We start from the raw sequence: 26,875 nt of genomic DNA, 5'->3' as shown, positions 1-26,875 counted from the left end.
ATTGTTTAATCAAATTTCTCCTTTTTAGAAACTATCATTTATTAGATTATCCAAGTTTCTAAACAAGTTTTATGGAAAATTTGATTTTTTGGGTGGAAAATTTAGCTCTTTTTCAGGGTTTCTTGGTTTATTTAAACAAATTTCCTAATTACGCTTATTCACTAACATTAACATTGTTTAATCAAATTTCTCCTTATCAGGAACTATCAAATATTGGATTATCCAAGTTTCTAAACCAATTTTATGGAAAATTTGATTTTTTGTGTGGAAAATTTAGCTCTTTTTCAGGTTTTCTTGGTTTATTTAAACAAATTTCCTAATTACGCTTAATAACTAACATTAACATAGCCTAATCAAATTTTGCCTTTTAGGAACTATCAAATATTGGATTATCAAAGTTTTTATGCTTTTTGAATTGAACAAATTAATTTTTGTGTGGATAACTTTAGTCTTTTTCTAATTCTTTATAATAATATCTTTATATAATAATATATATATATAATAATAAGATTACCTGTAAGTAATGTAGCAAGATAACGGATTTCATTTTAAACTAATTGAGCTGTTACATTTGTCCATCACTGTATTACAAATGTTGAGGAGATTGTCAAAATTAGCTTCTATTATTATTATTATTATTATTAATTTTTAAGGGCGTTTTAACGGCTAAGGTCATTTCACGCCCTAACATCTTATTATTATTATTATTATTATTATTATTATTATTAATTTTTAAGGGCGTTTTAACGGCTAAGGTCATTTCACGCCCTAACATCCAAACCTTCTATCTTAGGTTAGCTATATCTCTTCTGAGTGCTATAAAGCTCTGACTCCAAACATTCACTCGTAATCTTATTTATCCTATTGCCATCCAAGCTNAGAGATTCAGGCCCCACACTTCCCAACACTTCCCAATAGGGAATGCGAGCTACAAACTAGCACCCAGCAGACTTGTCTAATCGTCCAAAAAAATTATCCAGTTGAACTCACCTCACCAAAAAACACTTCAAAAAACGCTGGGCTGACAAAGGGACGTCCTAGCTTCCACAACACACCACTGTCATACACTTATTAAACCAATATACCTCAAAACTTCGGTTTTTTCTCGGAGCGGAAATTCTTGTTTGTTACACGTTTTATAGTCAGGTGATCTCTCCTATTATTATTATTATTATTATTATTATTATTATTATTATTATTTGTACGGTAAGATAACAAAATGCCTCCCATCTCTACACCATCTATATCCATATTTTATTATAATTAAAAAGCCATTCAAACCTGAGAAAATCTCTAGATGAACAGATCAGGGGCACGTGGATAAATTCGCACACGTTTGTACAGCGTTATCATTCAATTAATTAAGATTTTTATTCGAGATAAAAAAAGTCAGTGTCAGGAGCGGGATTCGAACACACGACCTTCGGCTTGATATGCCGCTACTCTACCACTTGAGCTATCGTGACCTCGATCCACTCGGACCGTAACTTCCTATCTCAACCCCACCTTTTGTATTTTCCCTCCTTTTTGTCATTTTTGAGATGAGAAGTTAGTGTCCGGTGGATCGAAGTCACGATAGCTCAAGTGGTACAATAGCGGCTTATCAAGCCGAAGGTCATAGGTTCGAATCCCGCTCGTGACACTGATTTTTTTTCTCAACTAAAAACCTTAATTAATTGAATGATATTAATTGGTCAAGCGTACCATGAAAAATAGTGAATTCAATATATTATTATATTCAGAGGAATTGAAGTCAATAAGGATTCAACATTGAAGGAAACAAAAAGAACCACTCCATCTAAATTAACATTCTTTATCTTTTTTATGAATACTTGATGCTGTATTTTTACTCAACCAAAGCCCGATATTTGGTCTTAACCCATTTCGACAGAACGTTGATTAAATTCCACAAACTGTAGATCTTACATTAGAAGAAAAAACCTTCTTTATGTATTTTAGGTATCCCATACATTTTAGGAGAATCCGAGTTGTGGATTTTAATCTTGTTTATCTAACCAATTTCTTCAAGTTTATCGAATAACATATTCCTTTTCATCTGGTTGGGCTTGCCGAGATTCAGATTATACTTGAGTAAAAACGTAGTCGATACATATAACACTTTTAACAGTAATCTGAAACGTGAAGTATTACGAATTTAGTAGATATGATAAATTTTACGAATTTCGTATCAAATTTTCGACTATGTAGTCTTTTTAGTTCAATTTGACATGTAAGCTATCCTCCTATACGGGATAATCTATAAAATATACAAGATTAGCAGAGAATAGGGAAAATGTATTTGTTAAACATTAAAATAGATAAAGTTAGTGCCACGAGCGGGATTCGAACCCACGATCTTCGGCTAGATACGCCGCTGCTCTACCACTTGAGCTATCGTGACCTCGATCCACTCGAACACCAACTCCCAATCTCAACCTACAACCTTTCGAATTTTCCCTTTTTTTGTCATTTTATTCCCGCTCGTGGCACAAACTTTTTCATTTCAACCAAAATCGAACATAAAAAGATTAATTAATTGAAAGAAGTAATTTGGTCATGACATGAGTAAAAATAAAACAAAATTATAATTAATAAAAAATTCAGTAAGTAAATTTTTGATAGAAAATTTTTTTTAAATTTTTAAACTAGTATTTTTCCACCAAATTTTGATCATCCCAATCCAAATTATTCTTAAAAAAATCAGAATTTCGAATTTGTAGAAATAAAATTCTGGTAAAATTAAGAAAGATCCGAGAGTACATATTAAAACATTTATAATCACTCGTCAATTTTGTACAACTGCATATAACGTTAAACGAGCAATTAAAAATGTCCTTATTTCGAGATAGGCTACTGGGAGAAAATCATATTCCGTAATGTTATACTTTCTAACATTAAAAATAAAAAAGACAACTCATTAGCATTATCTATATTTTTGCACATTTATCCTCATGTGTAATTTACGTGTTATTTTAGTTTTCACCGCTTTCCAGATTTCTAAACTAATCCCGACCAAACAATTTCAAAACGATTTCGTGTTTTAAAACGGCCATTCAATTATTTCCGTTCTACAAACGTTCGGAGTATATTTCTGCAGAGAAAAGAAAAATGACGCAGGCAAAATTCATGGTGGCTGAACAGGTCACTTATTGTCTCTATGGATCGCTCTAAATCAAATTAAATTAAATTTTAAGAAATGTTAGAACATTGAAAAATACTCAATTAATTATACACAATTTTTGCTGCTCACGAACTGCTCACGATTCACAAGTATATTTAGTATTAATCTAGAATCACACTTGTGAATCGTACCCAGTCCAGCTAATCTAGTACAATCGTTAATAAAAGTGTTTCTATATTTTCTTACAATTAGAATAAAATCGGGGAGTCGAAGTGAGAAGTTTGTGGCATGGGCGAACGAAGTCACGGTAGCTCAAGTGGTAGAGCAGCGGCGTATTGAGCCGAAAGTCTTGGGTTCGAATCCCGCCTGTAACACAGATTTTTCATTTCGAAAAAATTGTGTATAATTAATTGAGTATTTATATATTTAAATAGAAGCTGATAAATAATTAAAAATTTAACATTGAAAAATATTACAATTAATTAAGGTTTTTAGTTGAGATAAAAAAGTCAATGGCACGAGCGGGATTCGAACCCACGATATTCGGCTTGATACGCCGCTGCTATACCACTTGAGCTATCGTGACCTCGATCCACTCGGACACTAACTTCCCATCTCAACCCCACCTTTTGAATTTTCCCTCCTTTTTGCCATTTTTCAAAAGGTGAGGTTGAGATGGGAAGTTAGTGTCCGAGTGGATCGAGGTCACGATAGCTCAAGTGGTAGAGCAGCGGCGTATCTAGCTGAAGATCGTGGGTTCGAATACCGCTCGTGCCATTGACTTTTTATCTCAACTAAAAACCTTAATTAATTGTAATATATTAATTGGTCTAACGGAACACGAAATTAGTGAATTTATTGAAAAATATTATAGGCTTGTAAGGGGTTTGGCGAAATTAGCCCGAGGAAAACGCGTTCACCCTTCAGACCGACGAAACGAAAAAGCAGCACACTTGCCTGAGGAAGATATACGGCCCGATCCTATAATTGAGATAACAAAATCAAATACAGAATCCTCATCGCAGAATGGATCCAAATAAAACAAAAGGAGGAGTGGATAAACTGTAGCAGCTCTAGACACGGTAATCTTAAGTTAAAACAACGCTCAACAATACTGGCAAACTCACTGCTGCAATTGGAGAGGGCTAAACTCAGAGGAGTGGTAGGACTTCTAACCGGTCGACTAACGATCATCCCATCGGTACATTATGCAATGACGGGGAGGAAACAGTCACCCATATCATCTTCGAAAGGCAAACAACATCTCAATGGAGATTTAGCCTATCACACAGAAAAAACCTACGGAATGAAATGTTAGCAGCAACAGTCAATGACCTAATGCTGATATGATGATCAGCATCTCCTCCCCTCTTGGCAATAACACGTCCGTTTTCAGGCGGAAATCTGGACCATTAATGTGTTGTAGAACACTTATGGAAAATAAAATTAATGGAAAAGGCATTAGAATTTTTTCTGACAGTCAGGCTAGTCATTACAAGGTCATTACAAAAAGATTTGTAAGCAGGAAACTGTAGATCTTGTCAATAGGATCTCTTCCAGGTTTGAGAACAAGGTAACCCTTATTCGGATACCAACACATAAAGGACACCATGGCAATGAAAAGGCGGATGGCCTAGCCAAAGAAGGCTCTAATGCTGCGTTTGTCGGACCACAGCCGGTATTACCTCACTCTATGAGCACAGCGAAAGAGAGTATTAAAAAATTTTGGAATGAAACATTTCCTTAAGCAGTGGAATCTCTACCCCGGACACAGGCAATCAAAAGGGTTTGTTAAATTAGGAGGCTGATAGGTTTTCTGACGGGCCATTGCCCACTGAGAAGACACCTCTTCGTAATGGGTATCCTACCAGATCCTTTTTGCCGTTTTTGCGAAATAAACGAAGAAACGGCAAGGCACTACCTCGCAGAGTGTGATAGGTACGCTAGGTCTAGATTTGAAATCTTTGAAGGAGAGGACATCACCAAATCAATCCCCGAGATAAAATGGTCGAAAATCTTGGGGTTTGTGAACAAGTCCAAGAGATTTATGCAGGACACGTGAGCCGACCAAGCCCCGGACCTTTTAGCGATGGGGTTCGGGTCTACCCAGGCATTTAACCCCTGGGGGTCTTGGTCGCCCACCGTGCGTAAAATATTTATATATGACCTAATGCTTCTGAGAAGAAGGATTGAGTCTATTGCACTGGACTAGGGAACTAGGAAGGTACAATAAGCCAGAAGACTGCAATGCCTGAGAAGCACAAACCCGCTTCCTAGTATCCACGTCACCATCACCATTATCACCATCCATGTAATAAAAGGCCACATGAAAAAGATAATATATTAATTATAGTTCAATTATCATAAATATAAATTAACATCTTGACACTTCATTCATTTTTTTACAAATAACAACTATTGTTTCAACATAATTCACCCGTCATTGTCAGGAACGTATTGCGCGATGACTTAGTTACTTAAACCGATTTTTTTTCCAAATGAAGGAAATGTTGTTCCCATTTCTTTCGTCTTGACGAATGGTATTTGTTGGAATTTCGAATGAAAAAAAATCAAGTTTTCCGGATCAAAGTTCTTTCAGTAGGCGGGGGAATAATAGATTAAAGATTGGGATTAAATTCACTATAAATTCACTAGTTTTCGTGGTCCGCTTGACCAATTAATATACTTTAATTAATTAAGATTTTTAGTTGAGATAAAAAAGACAGCGTCACGAGCGGGATTCGTACCCACTGGCCGAGTGATCGAAATCACAGTAGAAACATGAATTTGTCACGATCTGGCCGAAGGTCGTGGGTTCGAATCCCGCTCGTGACATTGACTTTTTTATCGCAACTAAAAACCCTAATTAATTAGGATTAAAGATAAATTTTTAGTTTAATTAACAGGTGGATTGCTTCAATTCGGGATTTTGACGGGAGAGTAAAAAGACATTGTAATAACGGAAAAATATATTTTTGCGTTTTACTACAACACAAGTTAACTTAGCAACAGCAGAGGTTATATCAACCCTCGGGGTGCCGGTGTTTTTGAAAATAAAAGCCCATTTGTAAGTATGTCGGGTTGGGATGCAGGGTCGCTGGATTCGAACCCGGGACTTTTACCCTACACTGATGAATGTCAACGCCTAAACCATTGCGGCCACCGACGTCCCTGTTAACTTATGAAACATTAAAAAAAATTGGTACAATTAACGATTGGACTGTTTCTGGAAGGATTAACTAGTGGATTACTACAAAACTTTTTTTTTCAAGCATAGATGTATATGTTTTAGCATACATTTGATGATATTTTGTCCTTTGTGTTGCCCAATGTATAAAAATATGCATAAGGTTTTTGTTTTTGCTTTTAATACCTTTTCTTACCATCTTGTTTTTCCTGAGTCTTCTCTTAAGATTTAGGCAGATAACATTTATTTCTGAGAAATTGGCTTTGACAACAATTTAGCTAATACGAAATCTTCTAGGATTTGATGTTTATGATCAGACTTAACCTTTTTTTCTTCTTATTATTTTTAATGAAAATTTGCACTTAGAATGACATTGACCCCCCGTTAAGCCGGTGCACTTCTTGGGTCGGAAGATCTTTCGTGGAGGGGCACCGTCAGCTGGTGGGGACTCGGTGTACACATAGCGTTCTGCCACAGTTCGTCCCACGCTCTCCGTTCCTCGTCGCAACATCCAACGAAACGTGAGTCTGAAATATTTACGCGATATTTGAAATTTTATCAATTTTCCACAACAAAACTTGTTTGACCGTAAAAGTCCAGGGGGCAGAGTAGAAAAATATCGATTTGATCTTCGATCCAATTTTAGTATTAGTATCACGATATTAATCAGACCAAAATTTTATTTAAAAAAATAACATTCCCAACATTCGAATATCTAAGTCAACGGAATTTTGTCACATCAGAAAACATATTCTTATTTTATCTACACAAATGCAAAATAATCTGTAAAAAACTAAAACTTCATTTTACAAAAACATTGCAGAACCAGAGATTTTTACCCGAATGTCAAATATTCATAAAGTGAATTTGCAAAAATGCCATTTAGTCACGATTAATTTTTAATTAGGATCAAAAATATAGGCTTTTTTGATGAAAACAGCGAGAACATACGGAAGCATTTCTTACCTTATTTCTATCTTTCCTGCTCCCACACTTGTTTCTTTATTTTTTGTTTGTATTTCATTCATTTGCAATTAAATCACTCTCTCGAGCCAAATGAATGCACAACACTCCTCTAAATAAATGGAAGCTTTGTTATTTTGATTAAATTTATTACTGTGAAATACTCACTCTTTCTGTTTCGCTCTGTCTGTCTCTCAGTCTCTGTCTGTCTGTCACTGTCTCTCTCTCACTCTCTCTCACACTCTCTCTCTCTCTGTCTGTCTCTCTCTCTCTCTCTCTCTCTCTCTCTCTCTCCCTCTCCCCTTAGTTCTCTACCTTTTTTCTCTTCCTCCTTTTTCTTCTTTTAACTCTTTTTCATTGTTTCCCTTCTGTCTCTCTGCCTACTCCTCTCTCTCTCTCTCTCTCTCTCTCTCTCTCTCTCTCTCTCTCTCTCTCTCTCTCTCTCTCTCTTGCTCTCTCTCTATCTACTTATCTCTAACTATTTATTTCTAGCTATTTATTCCAATGAATACTCAAACCTTTGAATATGAGCTGATGTCTGGTTTATTTATTTCTTTTTTTACGATAAATTTGCCTAGCTCCTCCTTTCTGTTTCATTTATCTCCCTATTTATATATTCGTGTCAATATTACGATATTTTACTCATGCTCTTTTTATTGTCTTTCTTTTTCCCTTTGTCTCGACTATCTTAAGCGATAATTAGATTTATGTAGTTTTAGCTATTAAACGTACTTAGGTCATTTAGTTTGAATATGGTAATGACGAAGAGGAAGTTTGGTATTCCCCACGCACTGCAATCATGGTCATATAATAAAATAATATGCAACATTAAATGGCATTAGATATATAAAAAGGTGTACAAAAACGAAATATGTAAATCAGTACTTACATGAGCCACAAAAAAAATTGTTTTTTGGACAACAATACAAAAACTAGAATTGATAATTGATGGAGTGAGTATGTTGTTCAATCTAGATCAGCTAGATATGATAACCTTGTTAAATAATTAACATATTATTTTAATATGGGTTTTTGTCTTCATTGTGCATTTATTTCAAAATTATTATGTAATATATTAGTCGATTTTTAATTAAATATTTTTTTTAAGTAGGGTGTGTATATAATATGCAGAATCGTATTAAATGAGAACAGATATAAAAAAGTTTCAAAAACCAACTCACTACCGGAAATGGGGGTTTATGTTCCCCAGGCACAGCAGCCTTCTGGCTTATTAAACCTTGGCTAGGTAAAAGTGTCTAATATGAAAGTAGGCAAAAAAGACATTTTAAACAATTACATATTTTTTGTGGGGGATTTCTTTATTCTGCATGTATTTCAAAGTACATCAGTCATCTATACCAGTCGATTTTATAATTTGTTTAACTAGGATGTAAAAATAATATGTAGGATAATTACCCTTTAAAGCTTTCAAAATTCAACTTTTATCGCAAAAAATATAGACACTTCTGGGCTGGGTCAGCTAGTAACAATTTTTTTTCCGCTGTTGTCCAGAGTTATACGTAAAATTTCATACCTCCCCTGGAATTTATCATATATCATTTTTCTTTTGGCATTTTTCTTCTTTGAGCCTATAATAACAACCTTTGGGTTTTTTGAAATTTTAAGTGTCAAAATAATAATTCAATACAGGGGCGTCAGTGGCCGCAAATGTTTTGGCGTTGAAACGGCGGTCATCACTATAAGATAAAAGTCCCAGGTTCGAATCCAGCGGCCCTGCATTCGAACTCGACATACTTACAAATGGGTGTTTTGCGAACCCTCGGAAAAAAATTATACATATACAGGGTGCGTCATTTTTTGACGCACCATTGGAAAATCAACGTGGGTGCGTTTAAATCTGACTCGAGGCTTATTTCCTTTTATTAATACGTTAATAAAAGAAAGTGAGTCAATTTTCGGTGCACCATAGGAAAATCAATGTTGGTGCGTCTAATTATGACTCGGCATATTTTATTTTGTTAGTTTCTACAAAAAAATAGGCGAGTCACTTTTCGACGCACCATTCGTTACAAATTAGTTTTAGTAGGTTGGAAGGAAAATAAACAAAACCAATATTATTAAAACAACTGTAAAAATTTAAAAAAAATTCTTCACAAATTAGTTTGATTAAGGTTTAATAGTATTTTTTTCTGGTAAAGTAAAACAAAATTAAATAAATGTAACAACCTCCTTTTTTCTGGTAAAGTAAAAAATTAAATAAATGTAACAACCTCCTTTTTTCTGGNCTTTACCAGAAAAAAGGAGGTTGTTACATTTATTTAATTTTTTACTTTACCAGAAAAAAGGAGGTTGTTACATTTATTTAATTTTTTACTTTACCAGAAAAAAGGAGGTTGTTACATTTATTTAATTTTTTACTTTACCAGAAAAAAGGAGGTTGTTACATTTATTTAATTTTTTACTTTACCAGAAAAAAGGAGGTTGTTACATTTATTTAATTTTTTACTTTACCAGAAAAAAGGAGGTTGTTACATTTATTTAATTTTTTACTTTACCAGAAAAAAGGAGGTTGTTACATTTATTTAATTTTTTACTTTACCAGAAAAAAGGAGGTTGTTACATTTATTTAATTTTTTACTTTACCAGAAAAAAGGAGGTTGTTACATTTATTTAATTTTTTACTTTACCAGAAAAAAGGAGGTTGTTACATTTATTTAATTTTTTACTTTACCAGAAAAAAGGAGGTTGTTACATTTATTTAATTTTTTACTTTACCAGAAAAAAGGAGGTTGTTACATTTATTTAATTTTTTACTTTACCAGAAAAAAGGAGGTTGTTACATTTATTTAATTTTTTACTTTACCAGAAAAAAGGAGGTTGTTACATTTATTTAATTTTTTACTTTACCAGAAAAAAGGAGGTTGTTACATTTATTTAATTTTGTTTTACTTTACCAGAAAAAAATACTATTAAACCTTAATCAAACTAATTTGTGAAGAATTTTTTTTAAATTTTTACAGTTGTTTTAATAATATTGGTTTTGTTTATTTTCCTTTCAACCTACTAAAACTAATTTGTAACGAATGGTGCGTCGAAAAGTGACTCGCCTATTTTTTTGTAGAAACTAACAAAATAAAATATGCCGAGTCATAATTAGACGCACCAACGTGAGATTTTCCTATGGTGCACCGAAAATTGACTCACTTCGGACACCTACTTCCCATCTCAACCCCACCTTTTGAATTTTCTCTCCTATTTGCCATTTTTCAAATGTCGTGTAATCTATTTGATTCTCGGCGACAAATGATTAATTAATTGTAAGATATTAATTGGTCAAGCGGACGACGAAAACTAGTGAATTATACATTATGTTCTTAACAAATATTACGGTTTATTTATTTATTATTATTAATTTTAATATATTATCTTAATTTATTTATTTATTTGCTATATAACACTTATTACATGCTATTATTACACATTATATTGTAGACAGATAGAAACCCACATCCAATACAAAAGCGCTCAACATCAACGCTCCAAATGTAAAACGGAAAAAGTAATTTTTTGAATATCCCAACTCTCGTTTAATAGCCATACTAATTTCTCGACACTATTGTGCAATGGTGGTTCATTCTTTAACCAGTTTTGTAAATATTTTTTTTTTTTATTAGGCAACAAATATATTAGGCACTCCCATATTATCGTATTTGGGCCAATGTTTCGTTCATTCTTCATTCTTCAAATTGCAAATTGTCAGTTCCGTGTAAAAATAGACAACTTTGAACTTATATCAACAACCTTTGATTTTTATATCCGCTTAAATGAGAAAAATAAGGATGATATTTATAAAAAATTCTCTAACACCTTAATTTCACTCTATCAGTAAATTAGATTAAAAAATATTATTTCCGAAAAATATATTTGTATTCGTTGTAAGCACCGCTTAAAGTCTTTAAATACGAGTTTTTATTGTAAGCAAAAATTATTCATTATTGGGCTGGTTTGATTAGATTTTTTTGTAAGATGTCCGGTGATACATTTAAAAATCCATAACTCATCTGGATTTTATCCAATGTCCACGACAGACAGTCATTGGAAAGCTCCATTTTTTGGGATGGTTAGGATTTTTATAGATATCATCCTTGTTTTTTTCACTTATAATGCCAAAAAAACAAAATTTGTTAGTACAAGCTGAAAGAAAAAAGAAAAAAGGAGCTTTTTTTGACCATAAGATAAAAAAATGCTCCATTTTTCTTTCTTCTTGAAGCTTGTATCAGCAACTTTTGGCTTTTTGGCATTTTAAGTGAGAAAAACAAGGTTGATATCTACAAAAACTTTTCAAAATTGTATTTCACCTTATAGATGATAGATCAAAAATATTGTTTAAAAAATATTTGTATTCGTTGTAAACACGATTTAAGGCCTTTAAATGAGATTATTTATTGTCAACAAAAACTAAAAAGAGACTTTTGGACAGGATCAGCAAGAGAAAATTTTTCTCCGATATCGTCAGATGATCCATTCAAAAATCCATAATCCTTCTGAATAGTGTCCAATGTCCTTGGCATGACAGCCGTTGGAAAGCAGCATTTTACTTCTTATCTCAACAACCTTTGATTGTTATGCCATTATAAATGGAAAGAATACGAATGATATTTGCAAAACCTTGTTAAATGTCGTATTTCACTCGAACAGTAAATAGGCCAAAAATTATTGCTCAAAAAATAGATTTGTTGAAAAAAAAGAAAAAACTTTCGAGCTGGATCAGCCAACGTTTTTGCCTATGTCCTGTGTTCCATTTAAAAATTCAAAATTCTTTTGGATTGAACCAACATTCACGGGCTAAAGATTGTAAGAAATCTGCATTGTTCTTCTTACAGTCTCTACTAATAAATCTAGGTTCTATTTCATTATAAGTCAGGAGAAAAGGATGGGATCAACGAAAACTTCATAAATGTTTTATTTTATTTCTCTTTTTTTCGAAACCCTAATGCACGTCATTACTTCTACGTTAAAGTTTTATGAAGCCATGTAAAGGATCGTAGAGTTGCTTCCAAGTTATTTTTTGATGATTTTTATTTTCATATAAACTTGTATTCAGTTTTTGCTTATAAAAACGACCATAGTCTTCGTTCCTTGCTCGAAAAATAATATTACATACTTTGCTACGTCGCCACGTAACAAAATAATTATATATTTTATACCAATTGATAGGAATTGGCCATTTTCAGATTGATACGTTTTTAAAATGTAGGTTAAAATAGTGCATTATGTTTTTAGCAACAAACATTTTGACATTCGTTGTAGCAGCCTTAACATTACTCATGATGTAATTGTGGAGAAATTAAAAAAAATATCGTCTCAAGTTCTTTTAATTTAAAGTCATCACTATTTTTGTGATTACAGAAACTGGATGCAATCAACAAGCAACAAATCTGGGAAATTGAAAATATTTAGTAGAACCGCGAAATAGATTAAATTATATTTTTTACCAAAAAATCAATATTATTTGGTTTCAACTACAGAAAACACAAACAAATCTATGGACCAAAAATTTATCAAATTTTTGCCTGTCCGACACTCAACTTAATTCATAACTCCTCTGAATAAAAACCGAAAGAATTAAAAAAAAAGAATATCTGTAGTTCGTGTAAGCACCCTATAAATTCCATAACTACGAACTGTTATAGCAAAACAATTTTTTGCTGGAATCTTCGGTGCCAATTCTCACTGATGTCCACACATAAAAATTCATTACTCTTCTGAATTTTATCCAAATCCGCGTTATACAACATCGCAAAGCAACATTTCTGTCTGTGTATTTACGTATTTATTTATCTTACTTTGACACTCTCCTTATTCTTTATTTATTGCGCTGATATTCACTTGTATATTTATTTTACATCGATCAATTTTTTATCGATCTATCTGTTATTTTCTTTCTATTTCTTTTACATTTTCTCGCTCTATTTCATTTCCATCTTACTCTGGCTATCTTTAGTTTTTCTCTTTGATATATTTATCTGACTTTCATTTTATTCATCTATAAATGGTTGTTTCTATATATTTTGTATCTCTCTATCTCTATTTCTAACTATTTACAAACTATCTCTCTCATTCTATCTATATCTATCTATCTCTATCTCTATATCTATCTCTATATCTTTCTCTATCTATCTATTTAACACACACACACTCTCTCTCTGTCTATCTATTTAACACTCTCTCCATCTCTCTCTCCCTCTCACTCATAGAGATAGAGAGAGTGTTAAATAGATAGATAGATGGAGATTGAGAGAAATAGAGAGAGAGTGAGAGGGAGAGAGAGTGTTAAATAAATAGATAGATAGATAGAGAGGGAGAAACAGTTAAATAGATAGATAATTAGATAGAAAGATAGAGATAGGGAGAAATAGAGAGATAGATAGAGAGAGAGGGAGAGAAAGAGAGAAAGAGAGAGAGAGTGAGTGAGAGGGAGAGAGTGTGTTAAATAAATAGATAGAGAGAGAGAGAAATAGATAAATAGATAGATAGATAGAGAAAGATAGATAGATAGATAGAGAGCGAGAAAGGGATAGATAGATAGAGAGAGAGAGAAGGAGAGAGAGAGAATTAAATAGATAGATAGATAGATAAATATAGAGAGAAAAAAGAGAAAGAGAGAGAGAGAGGGAGAGTGTGTGTGTAAAATAAATAGATAGAGAGAGATAGGTAGATAGATAGATAAATAGATAAAGAGCGAGAAAGAGATAGAAATAGAGAGAGAGGGAGAGAGAGAGAATTAAATAGATAGATAGATAGACAGATCGATAGATGGATAGATACAGATAGAGAGAGTGTTAAATAGATAGATAGATGGAGATTGAGAGAAATAGGGAGAGAGTGAGAGGGAGAGAGAGTGTTAAATAAATAGATAGAGAGGAGAAACAGTTAAATAGATAGATAATTAGATAGAGATAGAGAGAAATAGATAGATAGATATACAGATAGAGAGAGAAAGAGAGAGAGTGTGTGTGTTAAATAGATAGATAGATAGAGAAAGAGAGAGAGAGAGAGAGAGAGAGAGAGAGAGAGAGAGAGAGAGAGAGAGTGAGAGAGAGAGAGAGATGGATAGTGTCTGCCTTTCTCTTTTTCTCTCTTTTTTCTCTATATATCTATCTGTCAATCTATCTATCTATTTCTCTCTATCTCTATCTATCTAATTATCCATCTATTTAACTCTCTCGCTTTCTCTCTTTCTCTCTCTCTCTCTCTCTCACTCTCTCTCTCTCTTTATCTCTATCTATCTATCTCTATCTATCTATCTCTATCTTTATCTATCTATATCTATCTATCTATCTCTATCTTTATCTATCTATATCTATCTATCTATTTATCTATCTTTCTATCTCACACATACACTTTCATACTTTCTATTTTATAGAGTTTTCTTTTGGACATCTGTTGCATCTGTTGCAAGAATGTTTTGATTTTCTCTTTGCGCAGTTAATAATAATGTAAAGAATTTTTGACACGTTTCTTAAGTGTTCATAATTTAAAGTTTTTAAATCATTCTTATTCCTCAAGCAATAGTCATCCGATTAGCTAAAGATTTACATATTCCGTTAAAAATCAAAGTAAAATGAAAATTCTTTTGTTTCCACTACCCTTGTGTTAGAGATAAATGAAGACCGCGCAAGAAAATAGCCCAATTAATCATCGATTGTACTCGTGTGTGTCATTTGTTTTTACAAACGTTTACTAACTTTTCTAATTGGCTCCATTACCAAACGTGGAAGGATTTGAACCATTAACACTTGTTTTCTTATCCTGGTGGGCGATAATCCAGTCTAATTGGGCAAAAGCTTGAAAAATATAAACGATTTTATTTCCTCAGATAAAATTCATCCTTTATGAGTCATTTGTGCTGTTACGCTAGTAAACTAACGCTAACGTAAAAACGTTAGTAACTTTTGTTCTGAAGTTAAAAGAAGAAAAGCTATAGATTTTTTACTTCACTGTGGATGTACTTTTATCTTATTTTTGTCTAGATATGTCTGTTTAATAATATTTTTTGATATTATCTTTCAAAAACTGCCCATCTTTTTTGAAACACATATGCTAGTTGTGTATATTTGTGCATTTTTTCTGTGCTTCTCACTTTAAACATATATAAAAAATAAAAATATTTAACTTCTACTTGAGCAATGTTGTTTATTATATAATTCGCTCGTTGGGCACACTTGGCAGAGATTAAACATCATACACAAAGATACAAAGTCTCAGACTACTTTAAACAACATATTTATGATCTCTGATAAGAAAGCAAGGTTATACTGACAATGGGTCAACAGCACCTTCATGATCGTATAACAATTCGGTATCATTATACAACCATGTATCGTGTATCGGCTTTGCGTGGTTAATATTGAAAATAAACGAACATTGATATTTCTAAAACCAGGACTGCACCGATTTTATAGGTCAAGGACGTCAACGTACGGCATCGAACCCCGCGTCTTGAATTTTTAATTAAATCGACCTTCCCATTTATTTAATTATATGCTAAGGTTGAATTATGAAACGCTTTCTGTCCGGGATGTTTGCAGATCGGCCCTCGTTCGGAAAGGAAGCCGGTAATGGAGCCGAAATCGCGACAAAGGCTGTCAACCTTAATTGGGCGGATTTCGACAAAAGGCTCGCCATCCCGGCCTACCAATTGAAAACCGGCTTCAATAAACCGTTTCTAATTGTTCTGGTGGAAAACTGGTGCAAAAGCGAAAATTTTCCACCGGCTTTTACCAGAAATTGCATTTTTTTCCTGGTAAGCCTTAGTTATTTTATACAATCAAGCTTCTTTTAAAATGAGACACCGACAAAAATCTACAATTAAAACATCCTGTCTGTAAAACAGCATATATTTTTCACGCTTTTCCGTTTGAAAAGTGTTCTCTTTACGAAAAAGAACAGTTAGATGAAGAAAGATGTTTTTTAGATTTACGTTGTCATATTCCTGTTAGTAATATTGTCATAATGTTTATTAAAAATATTTTTCTTTTCTGTTTTATATTTTTCTTCTCTTTAAATTATTATATATATCGTGTTTCTCTGTTGCACACTTGCTCAATATTTATTCGCTGTCTGTTTGCCTGTTTTTTTCCATTTATTAATCTATCTCTGCCTCTCACTATGTCATCCATTCACTCTTTCTTCTACTATCTATTTATTTGTTGTTTATTTTTCCACCGATGTTTCGATCAATCTATCTTACTCTTACTCATTTTCATCATATTCTGGTCTTCTCGGGCTCTTTTCTCTCTCACTATAACTATTTATCCATTTATCAAATCATTTATTAATGTATTACTAACGTACTATATATCTCCGTTTCAATTTCGTACTATTTACTATTCACATTTTCCTGTCTACATTTACTTGTTACTCCCTCCCCTCACTCCCTCTCTGTCACAGCCTCTCTCTTTGTTTTTCTGTCTCTGCTTTTATTTTTTCTATCTCTCTACCTCTCTGTTTATCTCTGTCACTCTTCCTCCCTCTCTTTTCCTCTCTCATTCTTGATTGCTGTATCTCTCCCTATTCCGATCTATCATCCAGTCGGTCTGTCTCAATGACACTCTTTCGCTCATACTTTTATTCTCTCTCTCTCTCTCTCTCTCTCTCTCTCTCTCTCTTTCTCTCTCTCTCTCTCTCTCTCTCACTTTCTCTTACCAATATCTTTAAAAATCGTATTAATAAAACAATTTACATTATGTTTGTTATGTGTATTGGTAAGCAATTACATTTTTCTTATATATTTTATACACTTATGTTTGAAAGGTATTTGTTTCATGCTATAGGAAAATCGAGGGAGAAAAGAAAAGTAGTAGCGGCCCCAGGGGTTATTCCTCTCCCTTTCGTCCCTTTTAGAAGTAACATACCAGGCCGGCGTAAAACGTTGAAAGTAGGGTTTTCTTTTTCCAAGTATAGTTTAAAAACGACGATATTTTTGTTTTGTGGCTCCGCTGGCTTCGTGATTTTCCCTAGCGTACACCAAACGTTTCTTTCAACTTGAAAATTCCTTTTAGAGAGCTTTTCTCGATGCTTGGATAGAATGTATAATACCGAATTCATTGAGAATCCCTAGCGATCAAAAATATCGTTCAGTGAGGGGATTTGTGGTAAACATTTACTCTTCTCTACTTTCATGAGAAACAAGCAAACTAAAAGCAAATTAATATTTGTTCAACTGTTTCTTTGAATGAAAATTATTCATTTCTGGCAAGGAAAAACGCCTGTTAGATTTTTCGTGAGAAGAGAAATTACTGCTATTTCCCGAGTGAGAGTTTTAAATTTAAGTCCAATGAATAAAAAATTGACATGACGGATACCAGATTGATGCGGGGAACTTTAAGGACCTTGAATAAAATATCATTTTGGACGAAACTTACGTCCTTAGCGGGTCATAAGGCACATTGAAGGGGGGAAAATGGGAGCGGGGGCAGATTGACCTTACTTGGCTTCATATCCCGTTTATTGGCCCCCAACCAACCATATTTCTTGGTTTGAGCTTTTCCAAAAAAAATATCCAAGTTTTGAGATAAACATATAATTATAACTATAGGCAGATGTTTGTTTCGGACATTTTAAAATCTAATTTGGTTTCCATCTAAGACTTAATAGAACATACACGTTTTAAGCGGGGAACACACTTACCCGATGCAACGTTATGCGACGCTACCAGATGCTACCAGACGCAAATCCAATTTTCCATAAGATTGTATTACCCCCGTGCACATCTTCCCGATGTCATGCAACGCTATCCTACTCTAAGCTATGCGATCCCCACTGTCCAGTTTCGTCGGGTAGCATCGATACAGTCGAAGACAAAAGAACCGGATATTCATATTTGTACCCAAACTACATACTATTATTGTCGTTATATTAATTATAACATACTTATTTTAAGATAAATAAAATTAGAAGAGATCAAAAATTCATTAGTTTTTATCTTAAAATTTTTTTTGATGATTTGGTAGAAATTCACTAATTTCGTGGTCCGCTTGACCAATTAATACATTACAATTAATTAAGGTTTTTAGTTGAGATGAAAAAAAGTTAATGGCACGAGCGGGATTCGAACCCACGATCTTCGGCTAGATACGCCGCTGCTCTACCACTTGAGCTATCGCGACCTCCATCCACTCGAACATCAACTTCCTATCTCAACCCCACCTTATGAGTTTTCCGGTTGAGATAGGAAGTTGATGTCCGAGTGGACCGAGATCACGATAGCTCAGGTGGTAGAGCAGCGGCGTATCTAGCCGAAGATCGGGGGTTCGAATCCCGCTCGTGCCATTAACTTTTTTCATCTCAACTAAAAACCTTAATAAAATACTGGTAGAAAATTGATCAAAACACCGCAATACCATTTTTTGATATAATGAATTTTAACAAACAAGATTTTACACGGTTTTGCTCATAAAATTTAACTAACAATTTATTTCATGGTTTTGCTCATAAAATTTAACTAAGAATTTATTTCTTGGTTTTGCTCATAAAATTTAACTAACAATTTATTTCATGGTTTTGCTCATAAAATTACACCGTTTTTGTCGAGTAGCGTCAGAAAAGGACACTCATATCTTTTGTAGTTTATTTCAAACTAAGTATATGTAATTTTGTCTTTATATTAATTACAACATTTAAATTAAATTAAATTTAGATTAATTTAAACTAAATCAAACGACATCAAAAATTCATGAGTTTTTATTCAATATGAGTGTCTTGTTCTGACGCTACTAGACGAAAATAGTGTAGGTTTATGAACAAAACCATGAAATAAATTGTTAGTTAAATTTTATGAGCAAAACCGTGAATTAAATTGTTAGTTAAATTCATTATATCAAAAAATGGTATTCCGGTGTTTTGATTAATTTTCCACCAAACCATTAAAATTATTATTTTTTTAAATAAAAACTTAAAAAAAAAAAAAAAAATTGTGATCTCGGTTAATTTGGTTTATATTAAAATAAGTATGTTGTAATTACTATAACGACAATAATACATGCAGTTTGAAATAAAAATATAAATGTCCGGTTCTTTTGTCTTCGACTGTACTCGATGCTACCCGACGAAAATCTGGACAGTGGGGATCGTATAGCGTAGAGTAGGGTAGCGTTGCGTGGCATCGGGAAGATGTGCATTGGGGTATTACAATCTTATCGAAAATTGGTCTTTGGATTTGCGTCGGGTAGCGTAGCATAGCGTTAGATCGGGTAAATGTGTTCCCCGCTTTATTATTCCACAGACAAAACAGTTCTATTTTGTTAAATTGTATGTACACCTAAATATCCATAATTAAGATATCGATCTACAATGAATGTATATATGAAATAAATTTTTTTTATAAGAATAGAAAATATAAATTTTTGTTAAGGATTCGCTGGGTGAATTTTATTTTTCCATTGATCTCTGGTGTGTTCTTAAAAATTCAAAACTCCTCTGAATTTCACATAATGTCCATGGCTTTACAACAGTTGGAAAATTGCATTACTTATCTTAGGGATTATCTCGACAATCTTATGTCTTACGGGTGAAAAAAATAAAGGTGAAATCGTTAAAACACACTTTACAAAAAGCGAAAAACTTCCAAAACAACATTTTTTGAAAAAAAATTAGATCATTTCAAGGATAATTTAAAAACTGATATACACATTTTTATAAGGATAAAAAATACACATTTTTTGGCTGGATCCACCTGGGGTAATTTTTTTCTTTTCGACGCCCGGTGTTCCATTTAAAAATTTAACTCCTCTGGATTTTTACCAATGGCCATGGTCTTATAACAGCCGGAAAGGTGCACTACCCTTCTTAGAGCCTATATCATCAGTGATTATAAGTGAGAAAAATAAGGATGGAAAAATATCCGATACCTTACGTTTTTTATTTTTTTGTATCTTCTACTAAAACTTAATTGTCAGTTTGTAGACATATTTAACATTGTTTTCCTCTGATGATGACCTTAAACTAGGTCGAAAGCTTGACAGTAACAATTGAAATTGATTTTTCATCCGGACCATTCAAAGATCCAGATTATTCGCGAAGAAAAATGTTTTTAACTCAGAATTCCATTTAAGAGCTTTTGTTTGTATATTTAAATTGTTCTTTTCTTATTTACCATATAAAAATGTATCTTTTTCATATTTTTTATTAATTCCATTATATTGAATAATGACAGTGAACCGTCCAACAATAAACCGACCACCTGATTTGTGAATGAAAAAATGGCCAACTTTGGAAATGGATATTTTCTCAGCCTTTTAAGTCGTACACCTGCGCTAGGTTTCATTTTTTATAAAATTTTACGCTGAATAAGATGGTTTTTTTAAAATGTTTTTCTAGCTTCAATCATTCATCAGTAAATTCAAAAATTCGGAACATTAGTTGATTATTTTACTTTTTATGAAAACTTCAAATTGAGCTGTGGAGCCAGGAAATCGTCCTGGAGCGTCCTCCTATAACAATAGTTAGGATATTTCAATAAATTTTCAATTGATCACCTTCACTCTGCCCGATTTCTCAATCGTTTTCGATTTATTCGCGATTCTTTAACCAAAAACGTGATTTTCAAGTGCCCACGGAAAAAACCCATTACCCTCTCTCCCGATTTTCAAGAATGCATAAATTTTGAACCGTCGTGTTTTCGCATATTTTACGCTGTACAAGTTTTATATTGTATTTTATATTGTAAATAAGAAAAGATCAATTCAATCAAAAAAGATTATTAAAATATCCTATCGATTGTTATAGGGCGCGCTTCAGGACGATTTCTTTGCTCTACAGCTCAATTTGAAGTTTTCGTAAAAAGTGAAAAAATCAACATGTTCCGAATTTTTGAATTTACTAATAAATGACTGAATTGCGCAGGTGTACGACTTAAAAGGCTAAGAAAATATGCATTACCAAATTTGGCCATTTTTTCGTGCAAAAACTAGGTGGTCGGTTTTTTGATGGGCAGTTTACTGTCCTTATTCAATATTATGGAATTAATAAAAAATATGAAAAATATAGAATTTATTGTAAATAAGAAAAGATCAATTCAATCAAAAAAGCTTATTAAAATATCCTATAGATTGTTATAGGACGCGCTTCAGGACGATTTCCTGGCTCTACTGCTCATTTTGAAGTTTTCGTAAAAATTAATTAAGGTTTTTAGTTGAGATAAAAAAGTCAATGGCACGAGCGGGATTCGAACCCACGATCTTCGGCTAGGCTTTTAGTTGAAAAATGGCAAAAAGGAGGGAAAATTCAAAAGGTGGTGTTGAGATGGGAAGTGAGTGTCCGAGTGGATCGAGGTCACGATAGCTCAAGTGGTAGAGCAGCGGCGTATCTAGCCGAAGATCGTGGGTTCGAATCCCGCTCGTGCCATTGACTTTTTTTATCTCAACTAAAAACCTTAATTAACTGTAATATAGTAATTGGTCAAGCGGACCACGAAATTAGTGAATTTTTCGTAAAAAGTGAAAAAATCAACATGTCCCGATTTTTTGAATTTATTGATCAATCTTAAAAACATTTTAAAAAAACCATCTTGTTCAACTAAAATTTTTTTTAAAATGAGACTTAGCGGAGGTGGTGACTTAAAAGGTTGAAAAAATACGCATTTCCAAGTTGGTCTCTTTTTCAAGCGTGAACTGATTTTTAGGCAGTTCAATTTTTTTGTAATTTATTTTAATTAAAAAATAATATTTTTCTTTAATAAAAATACTATCAGTATTTAGTTTTTAAGAAAAAAAAGGCTTATTACTTAAAACAAATGGATTTATTTCAAACAAAATATAGTCTTTGTTAAAAAAAAAAGTAAATAAATAAATAAAATAGTTCTATTTAAATTTTTAATTGAATTTAAGATAAGTAAGTGGAGCGGAATAGATTGGGTATAACAAGGTATAATATTTAAAAAAATAATTTTAAACAATAGTTGATAATGCAAATGAGTTATGTCGTTCCTTGTATCTCATTCCGGTCACATCGAGGTCCGTCGATAGCTCAGAAAGACATTGGAGCCCGTTGTTTGAGATTCTATCAAAACCCGGGATAGGATTGACCCGATGATGGCCAGATTTGTATACAAACACAAAGAGTCGATAATCATTCCTGGTCTCGGGCGAACGGTTTTCGCCGTGATCCCTTTTGTTAAAATCTCGGTTCGTCTCGCAATCGGTAATTATTTCCCCGGGCAGGAAATTGTAATTAACGTGATATTTTTTTAACTGGGTTTTTTTTCTATTGGGGGTCATCAAGCCGCAAACGCGGAATCGTGGAATCAAGAATTGAGGCCAAGAATTCTGAATTAATCTTCCTGAATTATCCTACTCTGTTGATTTATTATGTTCAATCGTAAAACATTTATTTCACAGATTCTCTTATTAGCAAAACGTCTTAGTAATTAGTAGGTTTTTAAATAATAATAAAAAAAATAACTAAGCCTAACAGTGTTAAATCGTAAACGTCAAACTTAAGTCACCAAGTGTATACCGTAGATACTAAAAACTGTACATAATTATGACCGATACAAATGATGAATGATGGAGTGAGTGTGGTGTTCAATCCTTTTTTAAAAAGATCGTTCCTACTCGTGAGTTGTTTTGCATTTCGAGCCCTTGAGCTCATCATCAGGTTATAGAAATCCTTCAACCTGATGATTAATTAAATCCTTTTTTTTAAAGTTCCTACTCAAAGTAAGTTGTTTTGCTAGGACCGGATTTTGAGCCCTTTAGCTCATCATCAGGTTGTTGAAATCCTTCGACCTGATGATTAATTAAATCCTTTTTTTTAAAGTTCCTACTCAAAGTAAGTTGTTTTGCTAGGACCGGATTTTGAGCCCTTTAGCTCATCATCAGGTTGTTGAAATCCTTCGACCTGATGATTAATTAAATCCTTTTTTTTTTAAAGTTCCCATTCACAGTAAGTTGTTTTGCAAGGACCGGATTTCGAGCCGTTTAGCTCATCATCAGGTTGTAGAAATCCTTCAACCTGATGATTAATTAAATCTTCTTTTTTTTAAAAAAAGGTTGTTCCTACTCACAGTAAGTTGTTTTGCGACGATCCGGATTTTGAGCCCTTTAGCTCATCATCAGGTTTAGAAATCCTTCAACCTGATGATTAATTAAATCCTTTTTTTTAAATGTTCCTATTCACAGTAAGTTGTTTTGCAAGGATCTGTATTTCTAGCCCTTTAGCTCATCATCAGGTTATAGAAATCCTTCAACCTGATGATTAATTAAATCCTTTTTTTAAAGTTCCTACTCGAGGTAAGTTGTTTTGTAAGGATCCGGATTTCGAGCCTTTTAGCTCATCATCAGCTAGAAATCCTTCAACCTGATGATTTATTAAATCTTTTTTTTTAAAGTTCCTATTCACAGTAAGTTGTTTTGCAAGGACAGGATTTCGAGCCCTTTAGCTCATCATCAGGTTGAAGGATTTCTACAACCTGATGATGAGCTAAAGGGCTTGAAATCCGGATCATTGCAAAACAACTTACTGTGAGTAGGAACTATCTTTAAAAAAAAAGGATTTAATTATGACCGAGCGACGTAGTAAAGTAGGCTGAAAATTATACATATTTTTAACAAAAAAGTAAGTTAATATTCTTTTTTGGACCATAAATTTTTGAGAAATTCAAATTTTTCTCTCCAAAGATTTCCGATTTTTAGAAAAACACGAACATGGTTATGTGTGAATTCAGAAAGAATCTACAAATCCACAGGAAACTCTATTGGTGTTTAGAACCTAATTTTCTGCAAGGGATGATACAAATTTGAATTAAGTAAAAATATTTAGACCGCAGATAAAAAAAGATTGATACGTTGTTTTTAGATCATTATAATCGAGATAAATGAGGACGAAATAATGACCTAAAATCTAAACTTTGTTGGTACATGCTGACAGGGGAAAAGTTTTCTTTTTAATGGTTGTAGTAACTTTGAATTTGGATACCATCCAGTGTAGTTATCGATGTTTAAGTAGAACACCGGACATTGGCGTGAAAAAAAAATTCCAAGTGAATCCAGCCAAAAATGTATATTTTTTATTATTATGAAAATACATTTAGGGGCTTGAAAGGGTTCTCAAAACAAATCTGAATTATTTTTTTCGACAAAAATATTTGCTGGAAGTGTCTTTTTGTTTTTATAACGACTCGTGTGTTTTTGTTGATTTCATCTCTATTTTTCTCACTCATAATGACGTAAGAACCGTATGGTGTTGATATATAAGCCCCTCTACACGGTGGGCCAACATAGGGCAATGCATTGGTCACCTCGCTATGCTGTGGACTTTGCTCCACACTCAGCCAATACATAACCAAGCGTGGCCTCAATGGTCTATAGTTGCTTATTTTTCCTGGATATCGAGGTCGAGTAAATCGCTGCTGCAGCTTTGCGTTTGGCTATGGTGTATAATAGCTGTTATAAATGATAGTGTCAGAAACGTGGGTGGAAACCACAAACAATGGTCGACCAATGCTGACATTTTCGCGCATAATGGCCTCCTTTGACGTGTCTAGAGGGATCACATTTAAAGCCGATGTTCCTCAACACGTTTTCCAACCTTCGCCAATATGGCCATCTCCCTCTACACAGTGACCCAACTATGAGCCATAGTGAAGAGGAGCATAAGAAGATGCACCTTTCTAACAATTTTAAGATCGTGGACAAAGGAAAAATCCACAGAAGTATAATTTTTTACGATTTTTTAAGTGAAACACTGTAAATCGGCGATAAGAAAATTGTACCAAGTGCATCCAGCCAAAAAATGTATATTTTTTATTCTTATAAAAATTCGTTTTTCAGGTGGAATGTGGCTTAAAACGAATCTAATTTGTTTGTTTTTCTACATAAAAAAAGTTTTTGACATATATTTCTCGAAGCTTCTTTTCGTTTGGATTACGCCTGGAGTGTTTTTGACAATTTCACCTTTCTTTTCTTACCTTATAAAGAAAAAAGACATAGATTGATGAAACAGACCATAAGAAGAGGGATGCAGCTTTACAACAATTTTAAGACAGTGGACATAGGAAAAAATCTAGAGAAATTATGAATTTTTTAAGTGAAGCACTGAAAATCGGCGAGAAGAAAATTGTACCAAGTGAATATAGCAAAAAATGTATAGTTTTTTATTCTTATAAAAATTCCTTTTTCAGGGGAATGAGGCTTAAAACGAATCTACTTTGTTTGTTTTTCTAGATAAAAAAAAAATTTTCACATACTTTTCTCGAAGCTTCTTTTCGTTTGGATTACGCCTGGAGTGTTTTTGACAATTTCACCTTTCTTTTCTTACCTTATAAAGAAAAACAGACATAGATTGATGAAACAGACCATAAGAAGTGGGATGCACCTTTACAACAATTTTAAGACCGTGGACATAGGAAAAAATCTAGAGAAATTATGAATTTTTTAAGTGAAGCACTGAAAATCGGCGAGAAGAAAATTGTACCAAGTGAATACTGCCAAAAAATGTATATTTTTTTATTCTTATAAAAATTCGTTTTTCAGGGGGAATGTGGCTTAAGACGAATCTAATTTGTTTGTTTTTCTAGATAAAAAAATAGTTTTTGACATACTTTTCTCGAAGCTTCTTTTCGTTTGGATTACGCCTGGAGTGTTTTTGACAATTTCACCTTTCTTTTCTTACCTTATAAAGAAAAAAAGACATAAATTGATGAAACAGACCATAAGAAGTGGGATGCACCTTTACAACAATTTTAAGACGGTGGACATAGGAAAAAATCCAGAGAAATTATGAATTTTTTAAGTGAATCACTGAAAATCGGCGAGAAGAAAATTGTACCAAGTGAAAACAGCCAAAAAATGTAGTTTTTTATTCTTATAAAAATTCCTTTTTCAGGGGGAATGAGGCTTAAAACGAATCTAATTTGTTTGTTTTTCTAGATAAAAAAATAGTTTTTGGGCATACTTTTCTCGAAGCTTCTTTTCCTTTGGATTACGCCTAGAGGGTTTTTGACAATTTCACCTTTCTTTTCTTACCTTATAACGACAAAAAGACATAGATTGATGAAACAGACCATAAGAAGAGGGGTGCAGCTTTACAACAATTTTAAGACAGTGGACATAGGAAAAAATCCATAGAAATTACGAATTTTTCAATCGAAACACTGTAAATTGGCGATAAGAAAATTGTACCAAGTGAATACTGCCAAAAAATGTATATTTTTTTATTCTTATAAAAATTCGTTTTTCAGGGGGAATGAGGCTTAAAAGGAATCTAATTGATCTAAAATTAGTTACATTCCAATTTATAATCCCACCTTATTTTGCTGTTACTACTGACTGTAAAAGAGTAAAGGAAAAGACGGAATGAGGACACCACAGGGTACATTTCCAATTATAAAACATTCTTGCCCTACACAGTAGTAGTACCCCAAGTAGCAACCGACATAACGTCCAGTCAGATACTTAGGAGTATACCTAGGCAGCACACGGATTCTCTACACAAAAGACTTGGACAAAGCAGACTGCAATCTGTTTCGACCGTCAAAACTCAACTGTACGCAAGACACTTTAGGCAACGTAGTGGAAATGTGGGGTTCCGGCAAGCCATCCAATATCCACCGGAAATCAAATCAAAAGTCCTCAGACTAATCA

At 33.2% G+C, this 26,875-nt stretch overlaps 1 protein-coding gene and 1 long non-coding RNA gene across 2 annotated transcripts in view; one reads left to right on the top strand and one right to left on the bottom strand.

Moving 5' to 3' along the window:
- Positions 1 to 26,875, bottom strand: part of LOC106667788 — a 245,019-nt gene that overhangs the window by 19,410 nt on the left and 198,734 nt on the right. The gene's annotated exons all lie outside the window — the stretch shown is intronic.
- Positions 6,620 to 26,875, top strand: part of LOC106667772 (organic cation transporter protein-like) — a 49,149-nt gene continuing 28,893 nt past the window's right edge. The window contains exon 1 of the mRNA XM_014395945.2: positions 6,620 to 6,829. The gene's annotated coding sequence lies outside the window, so the exon portion shown is untranslated. The remainder of the gene's footprint in view (positions 6,830 to 26,875) is intronic.

This window comes from Cimex lectularius, unplaced genomic scaffold (assembly GCF_000648675.2).
Source record: "Cimex lectularius strain Harlan isolate CLEC.00 unplaced genomic scaffold, Clec_2.1 scaffold87, whole genome shotgun sequence".
NCBI classification, from domain to species: Eukaryota; Metazoa; Arthropoda; class Insecta; order Hemiptera; family Cimicidae; genus Cimex; species Cimex lectularius.
Note: the sequence above shows the minus strand (reverse complement) of the source record. Positions and strands in the feature narration are given on the sequence as shown.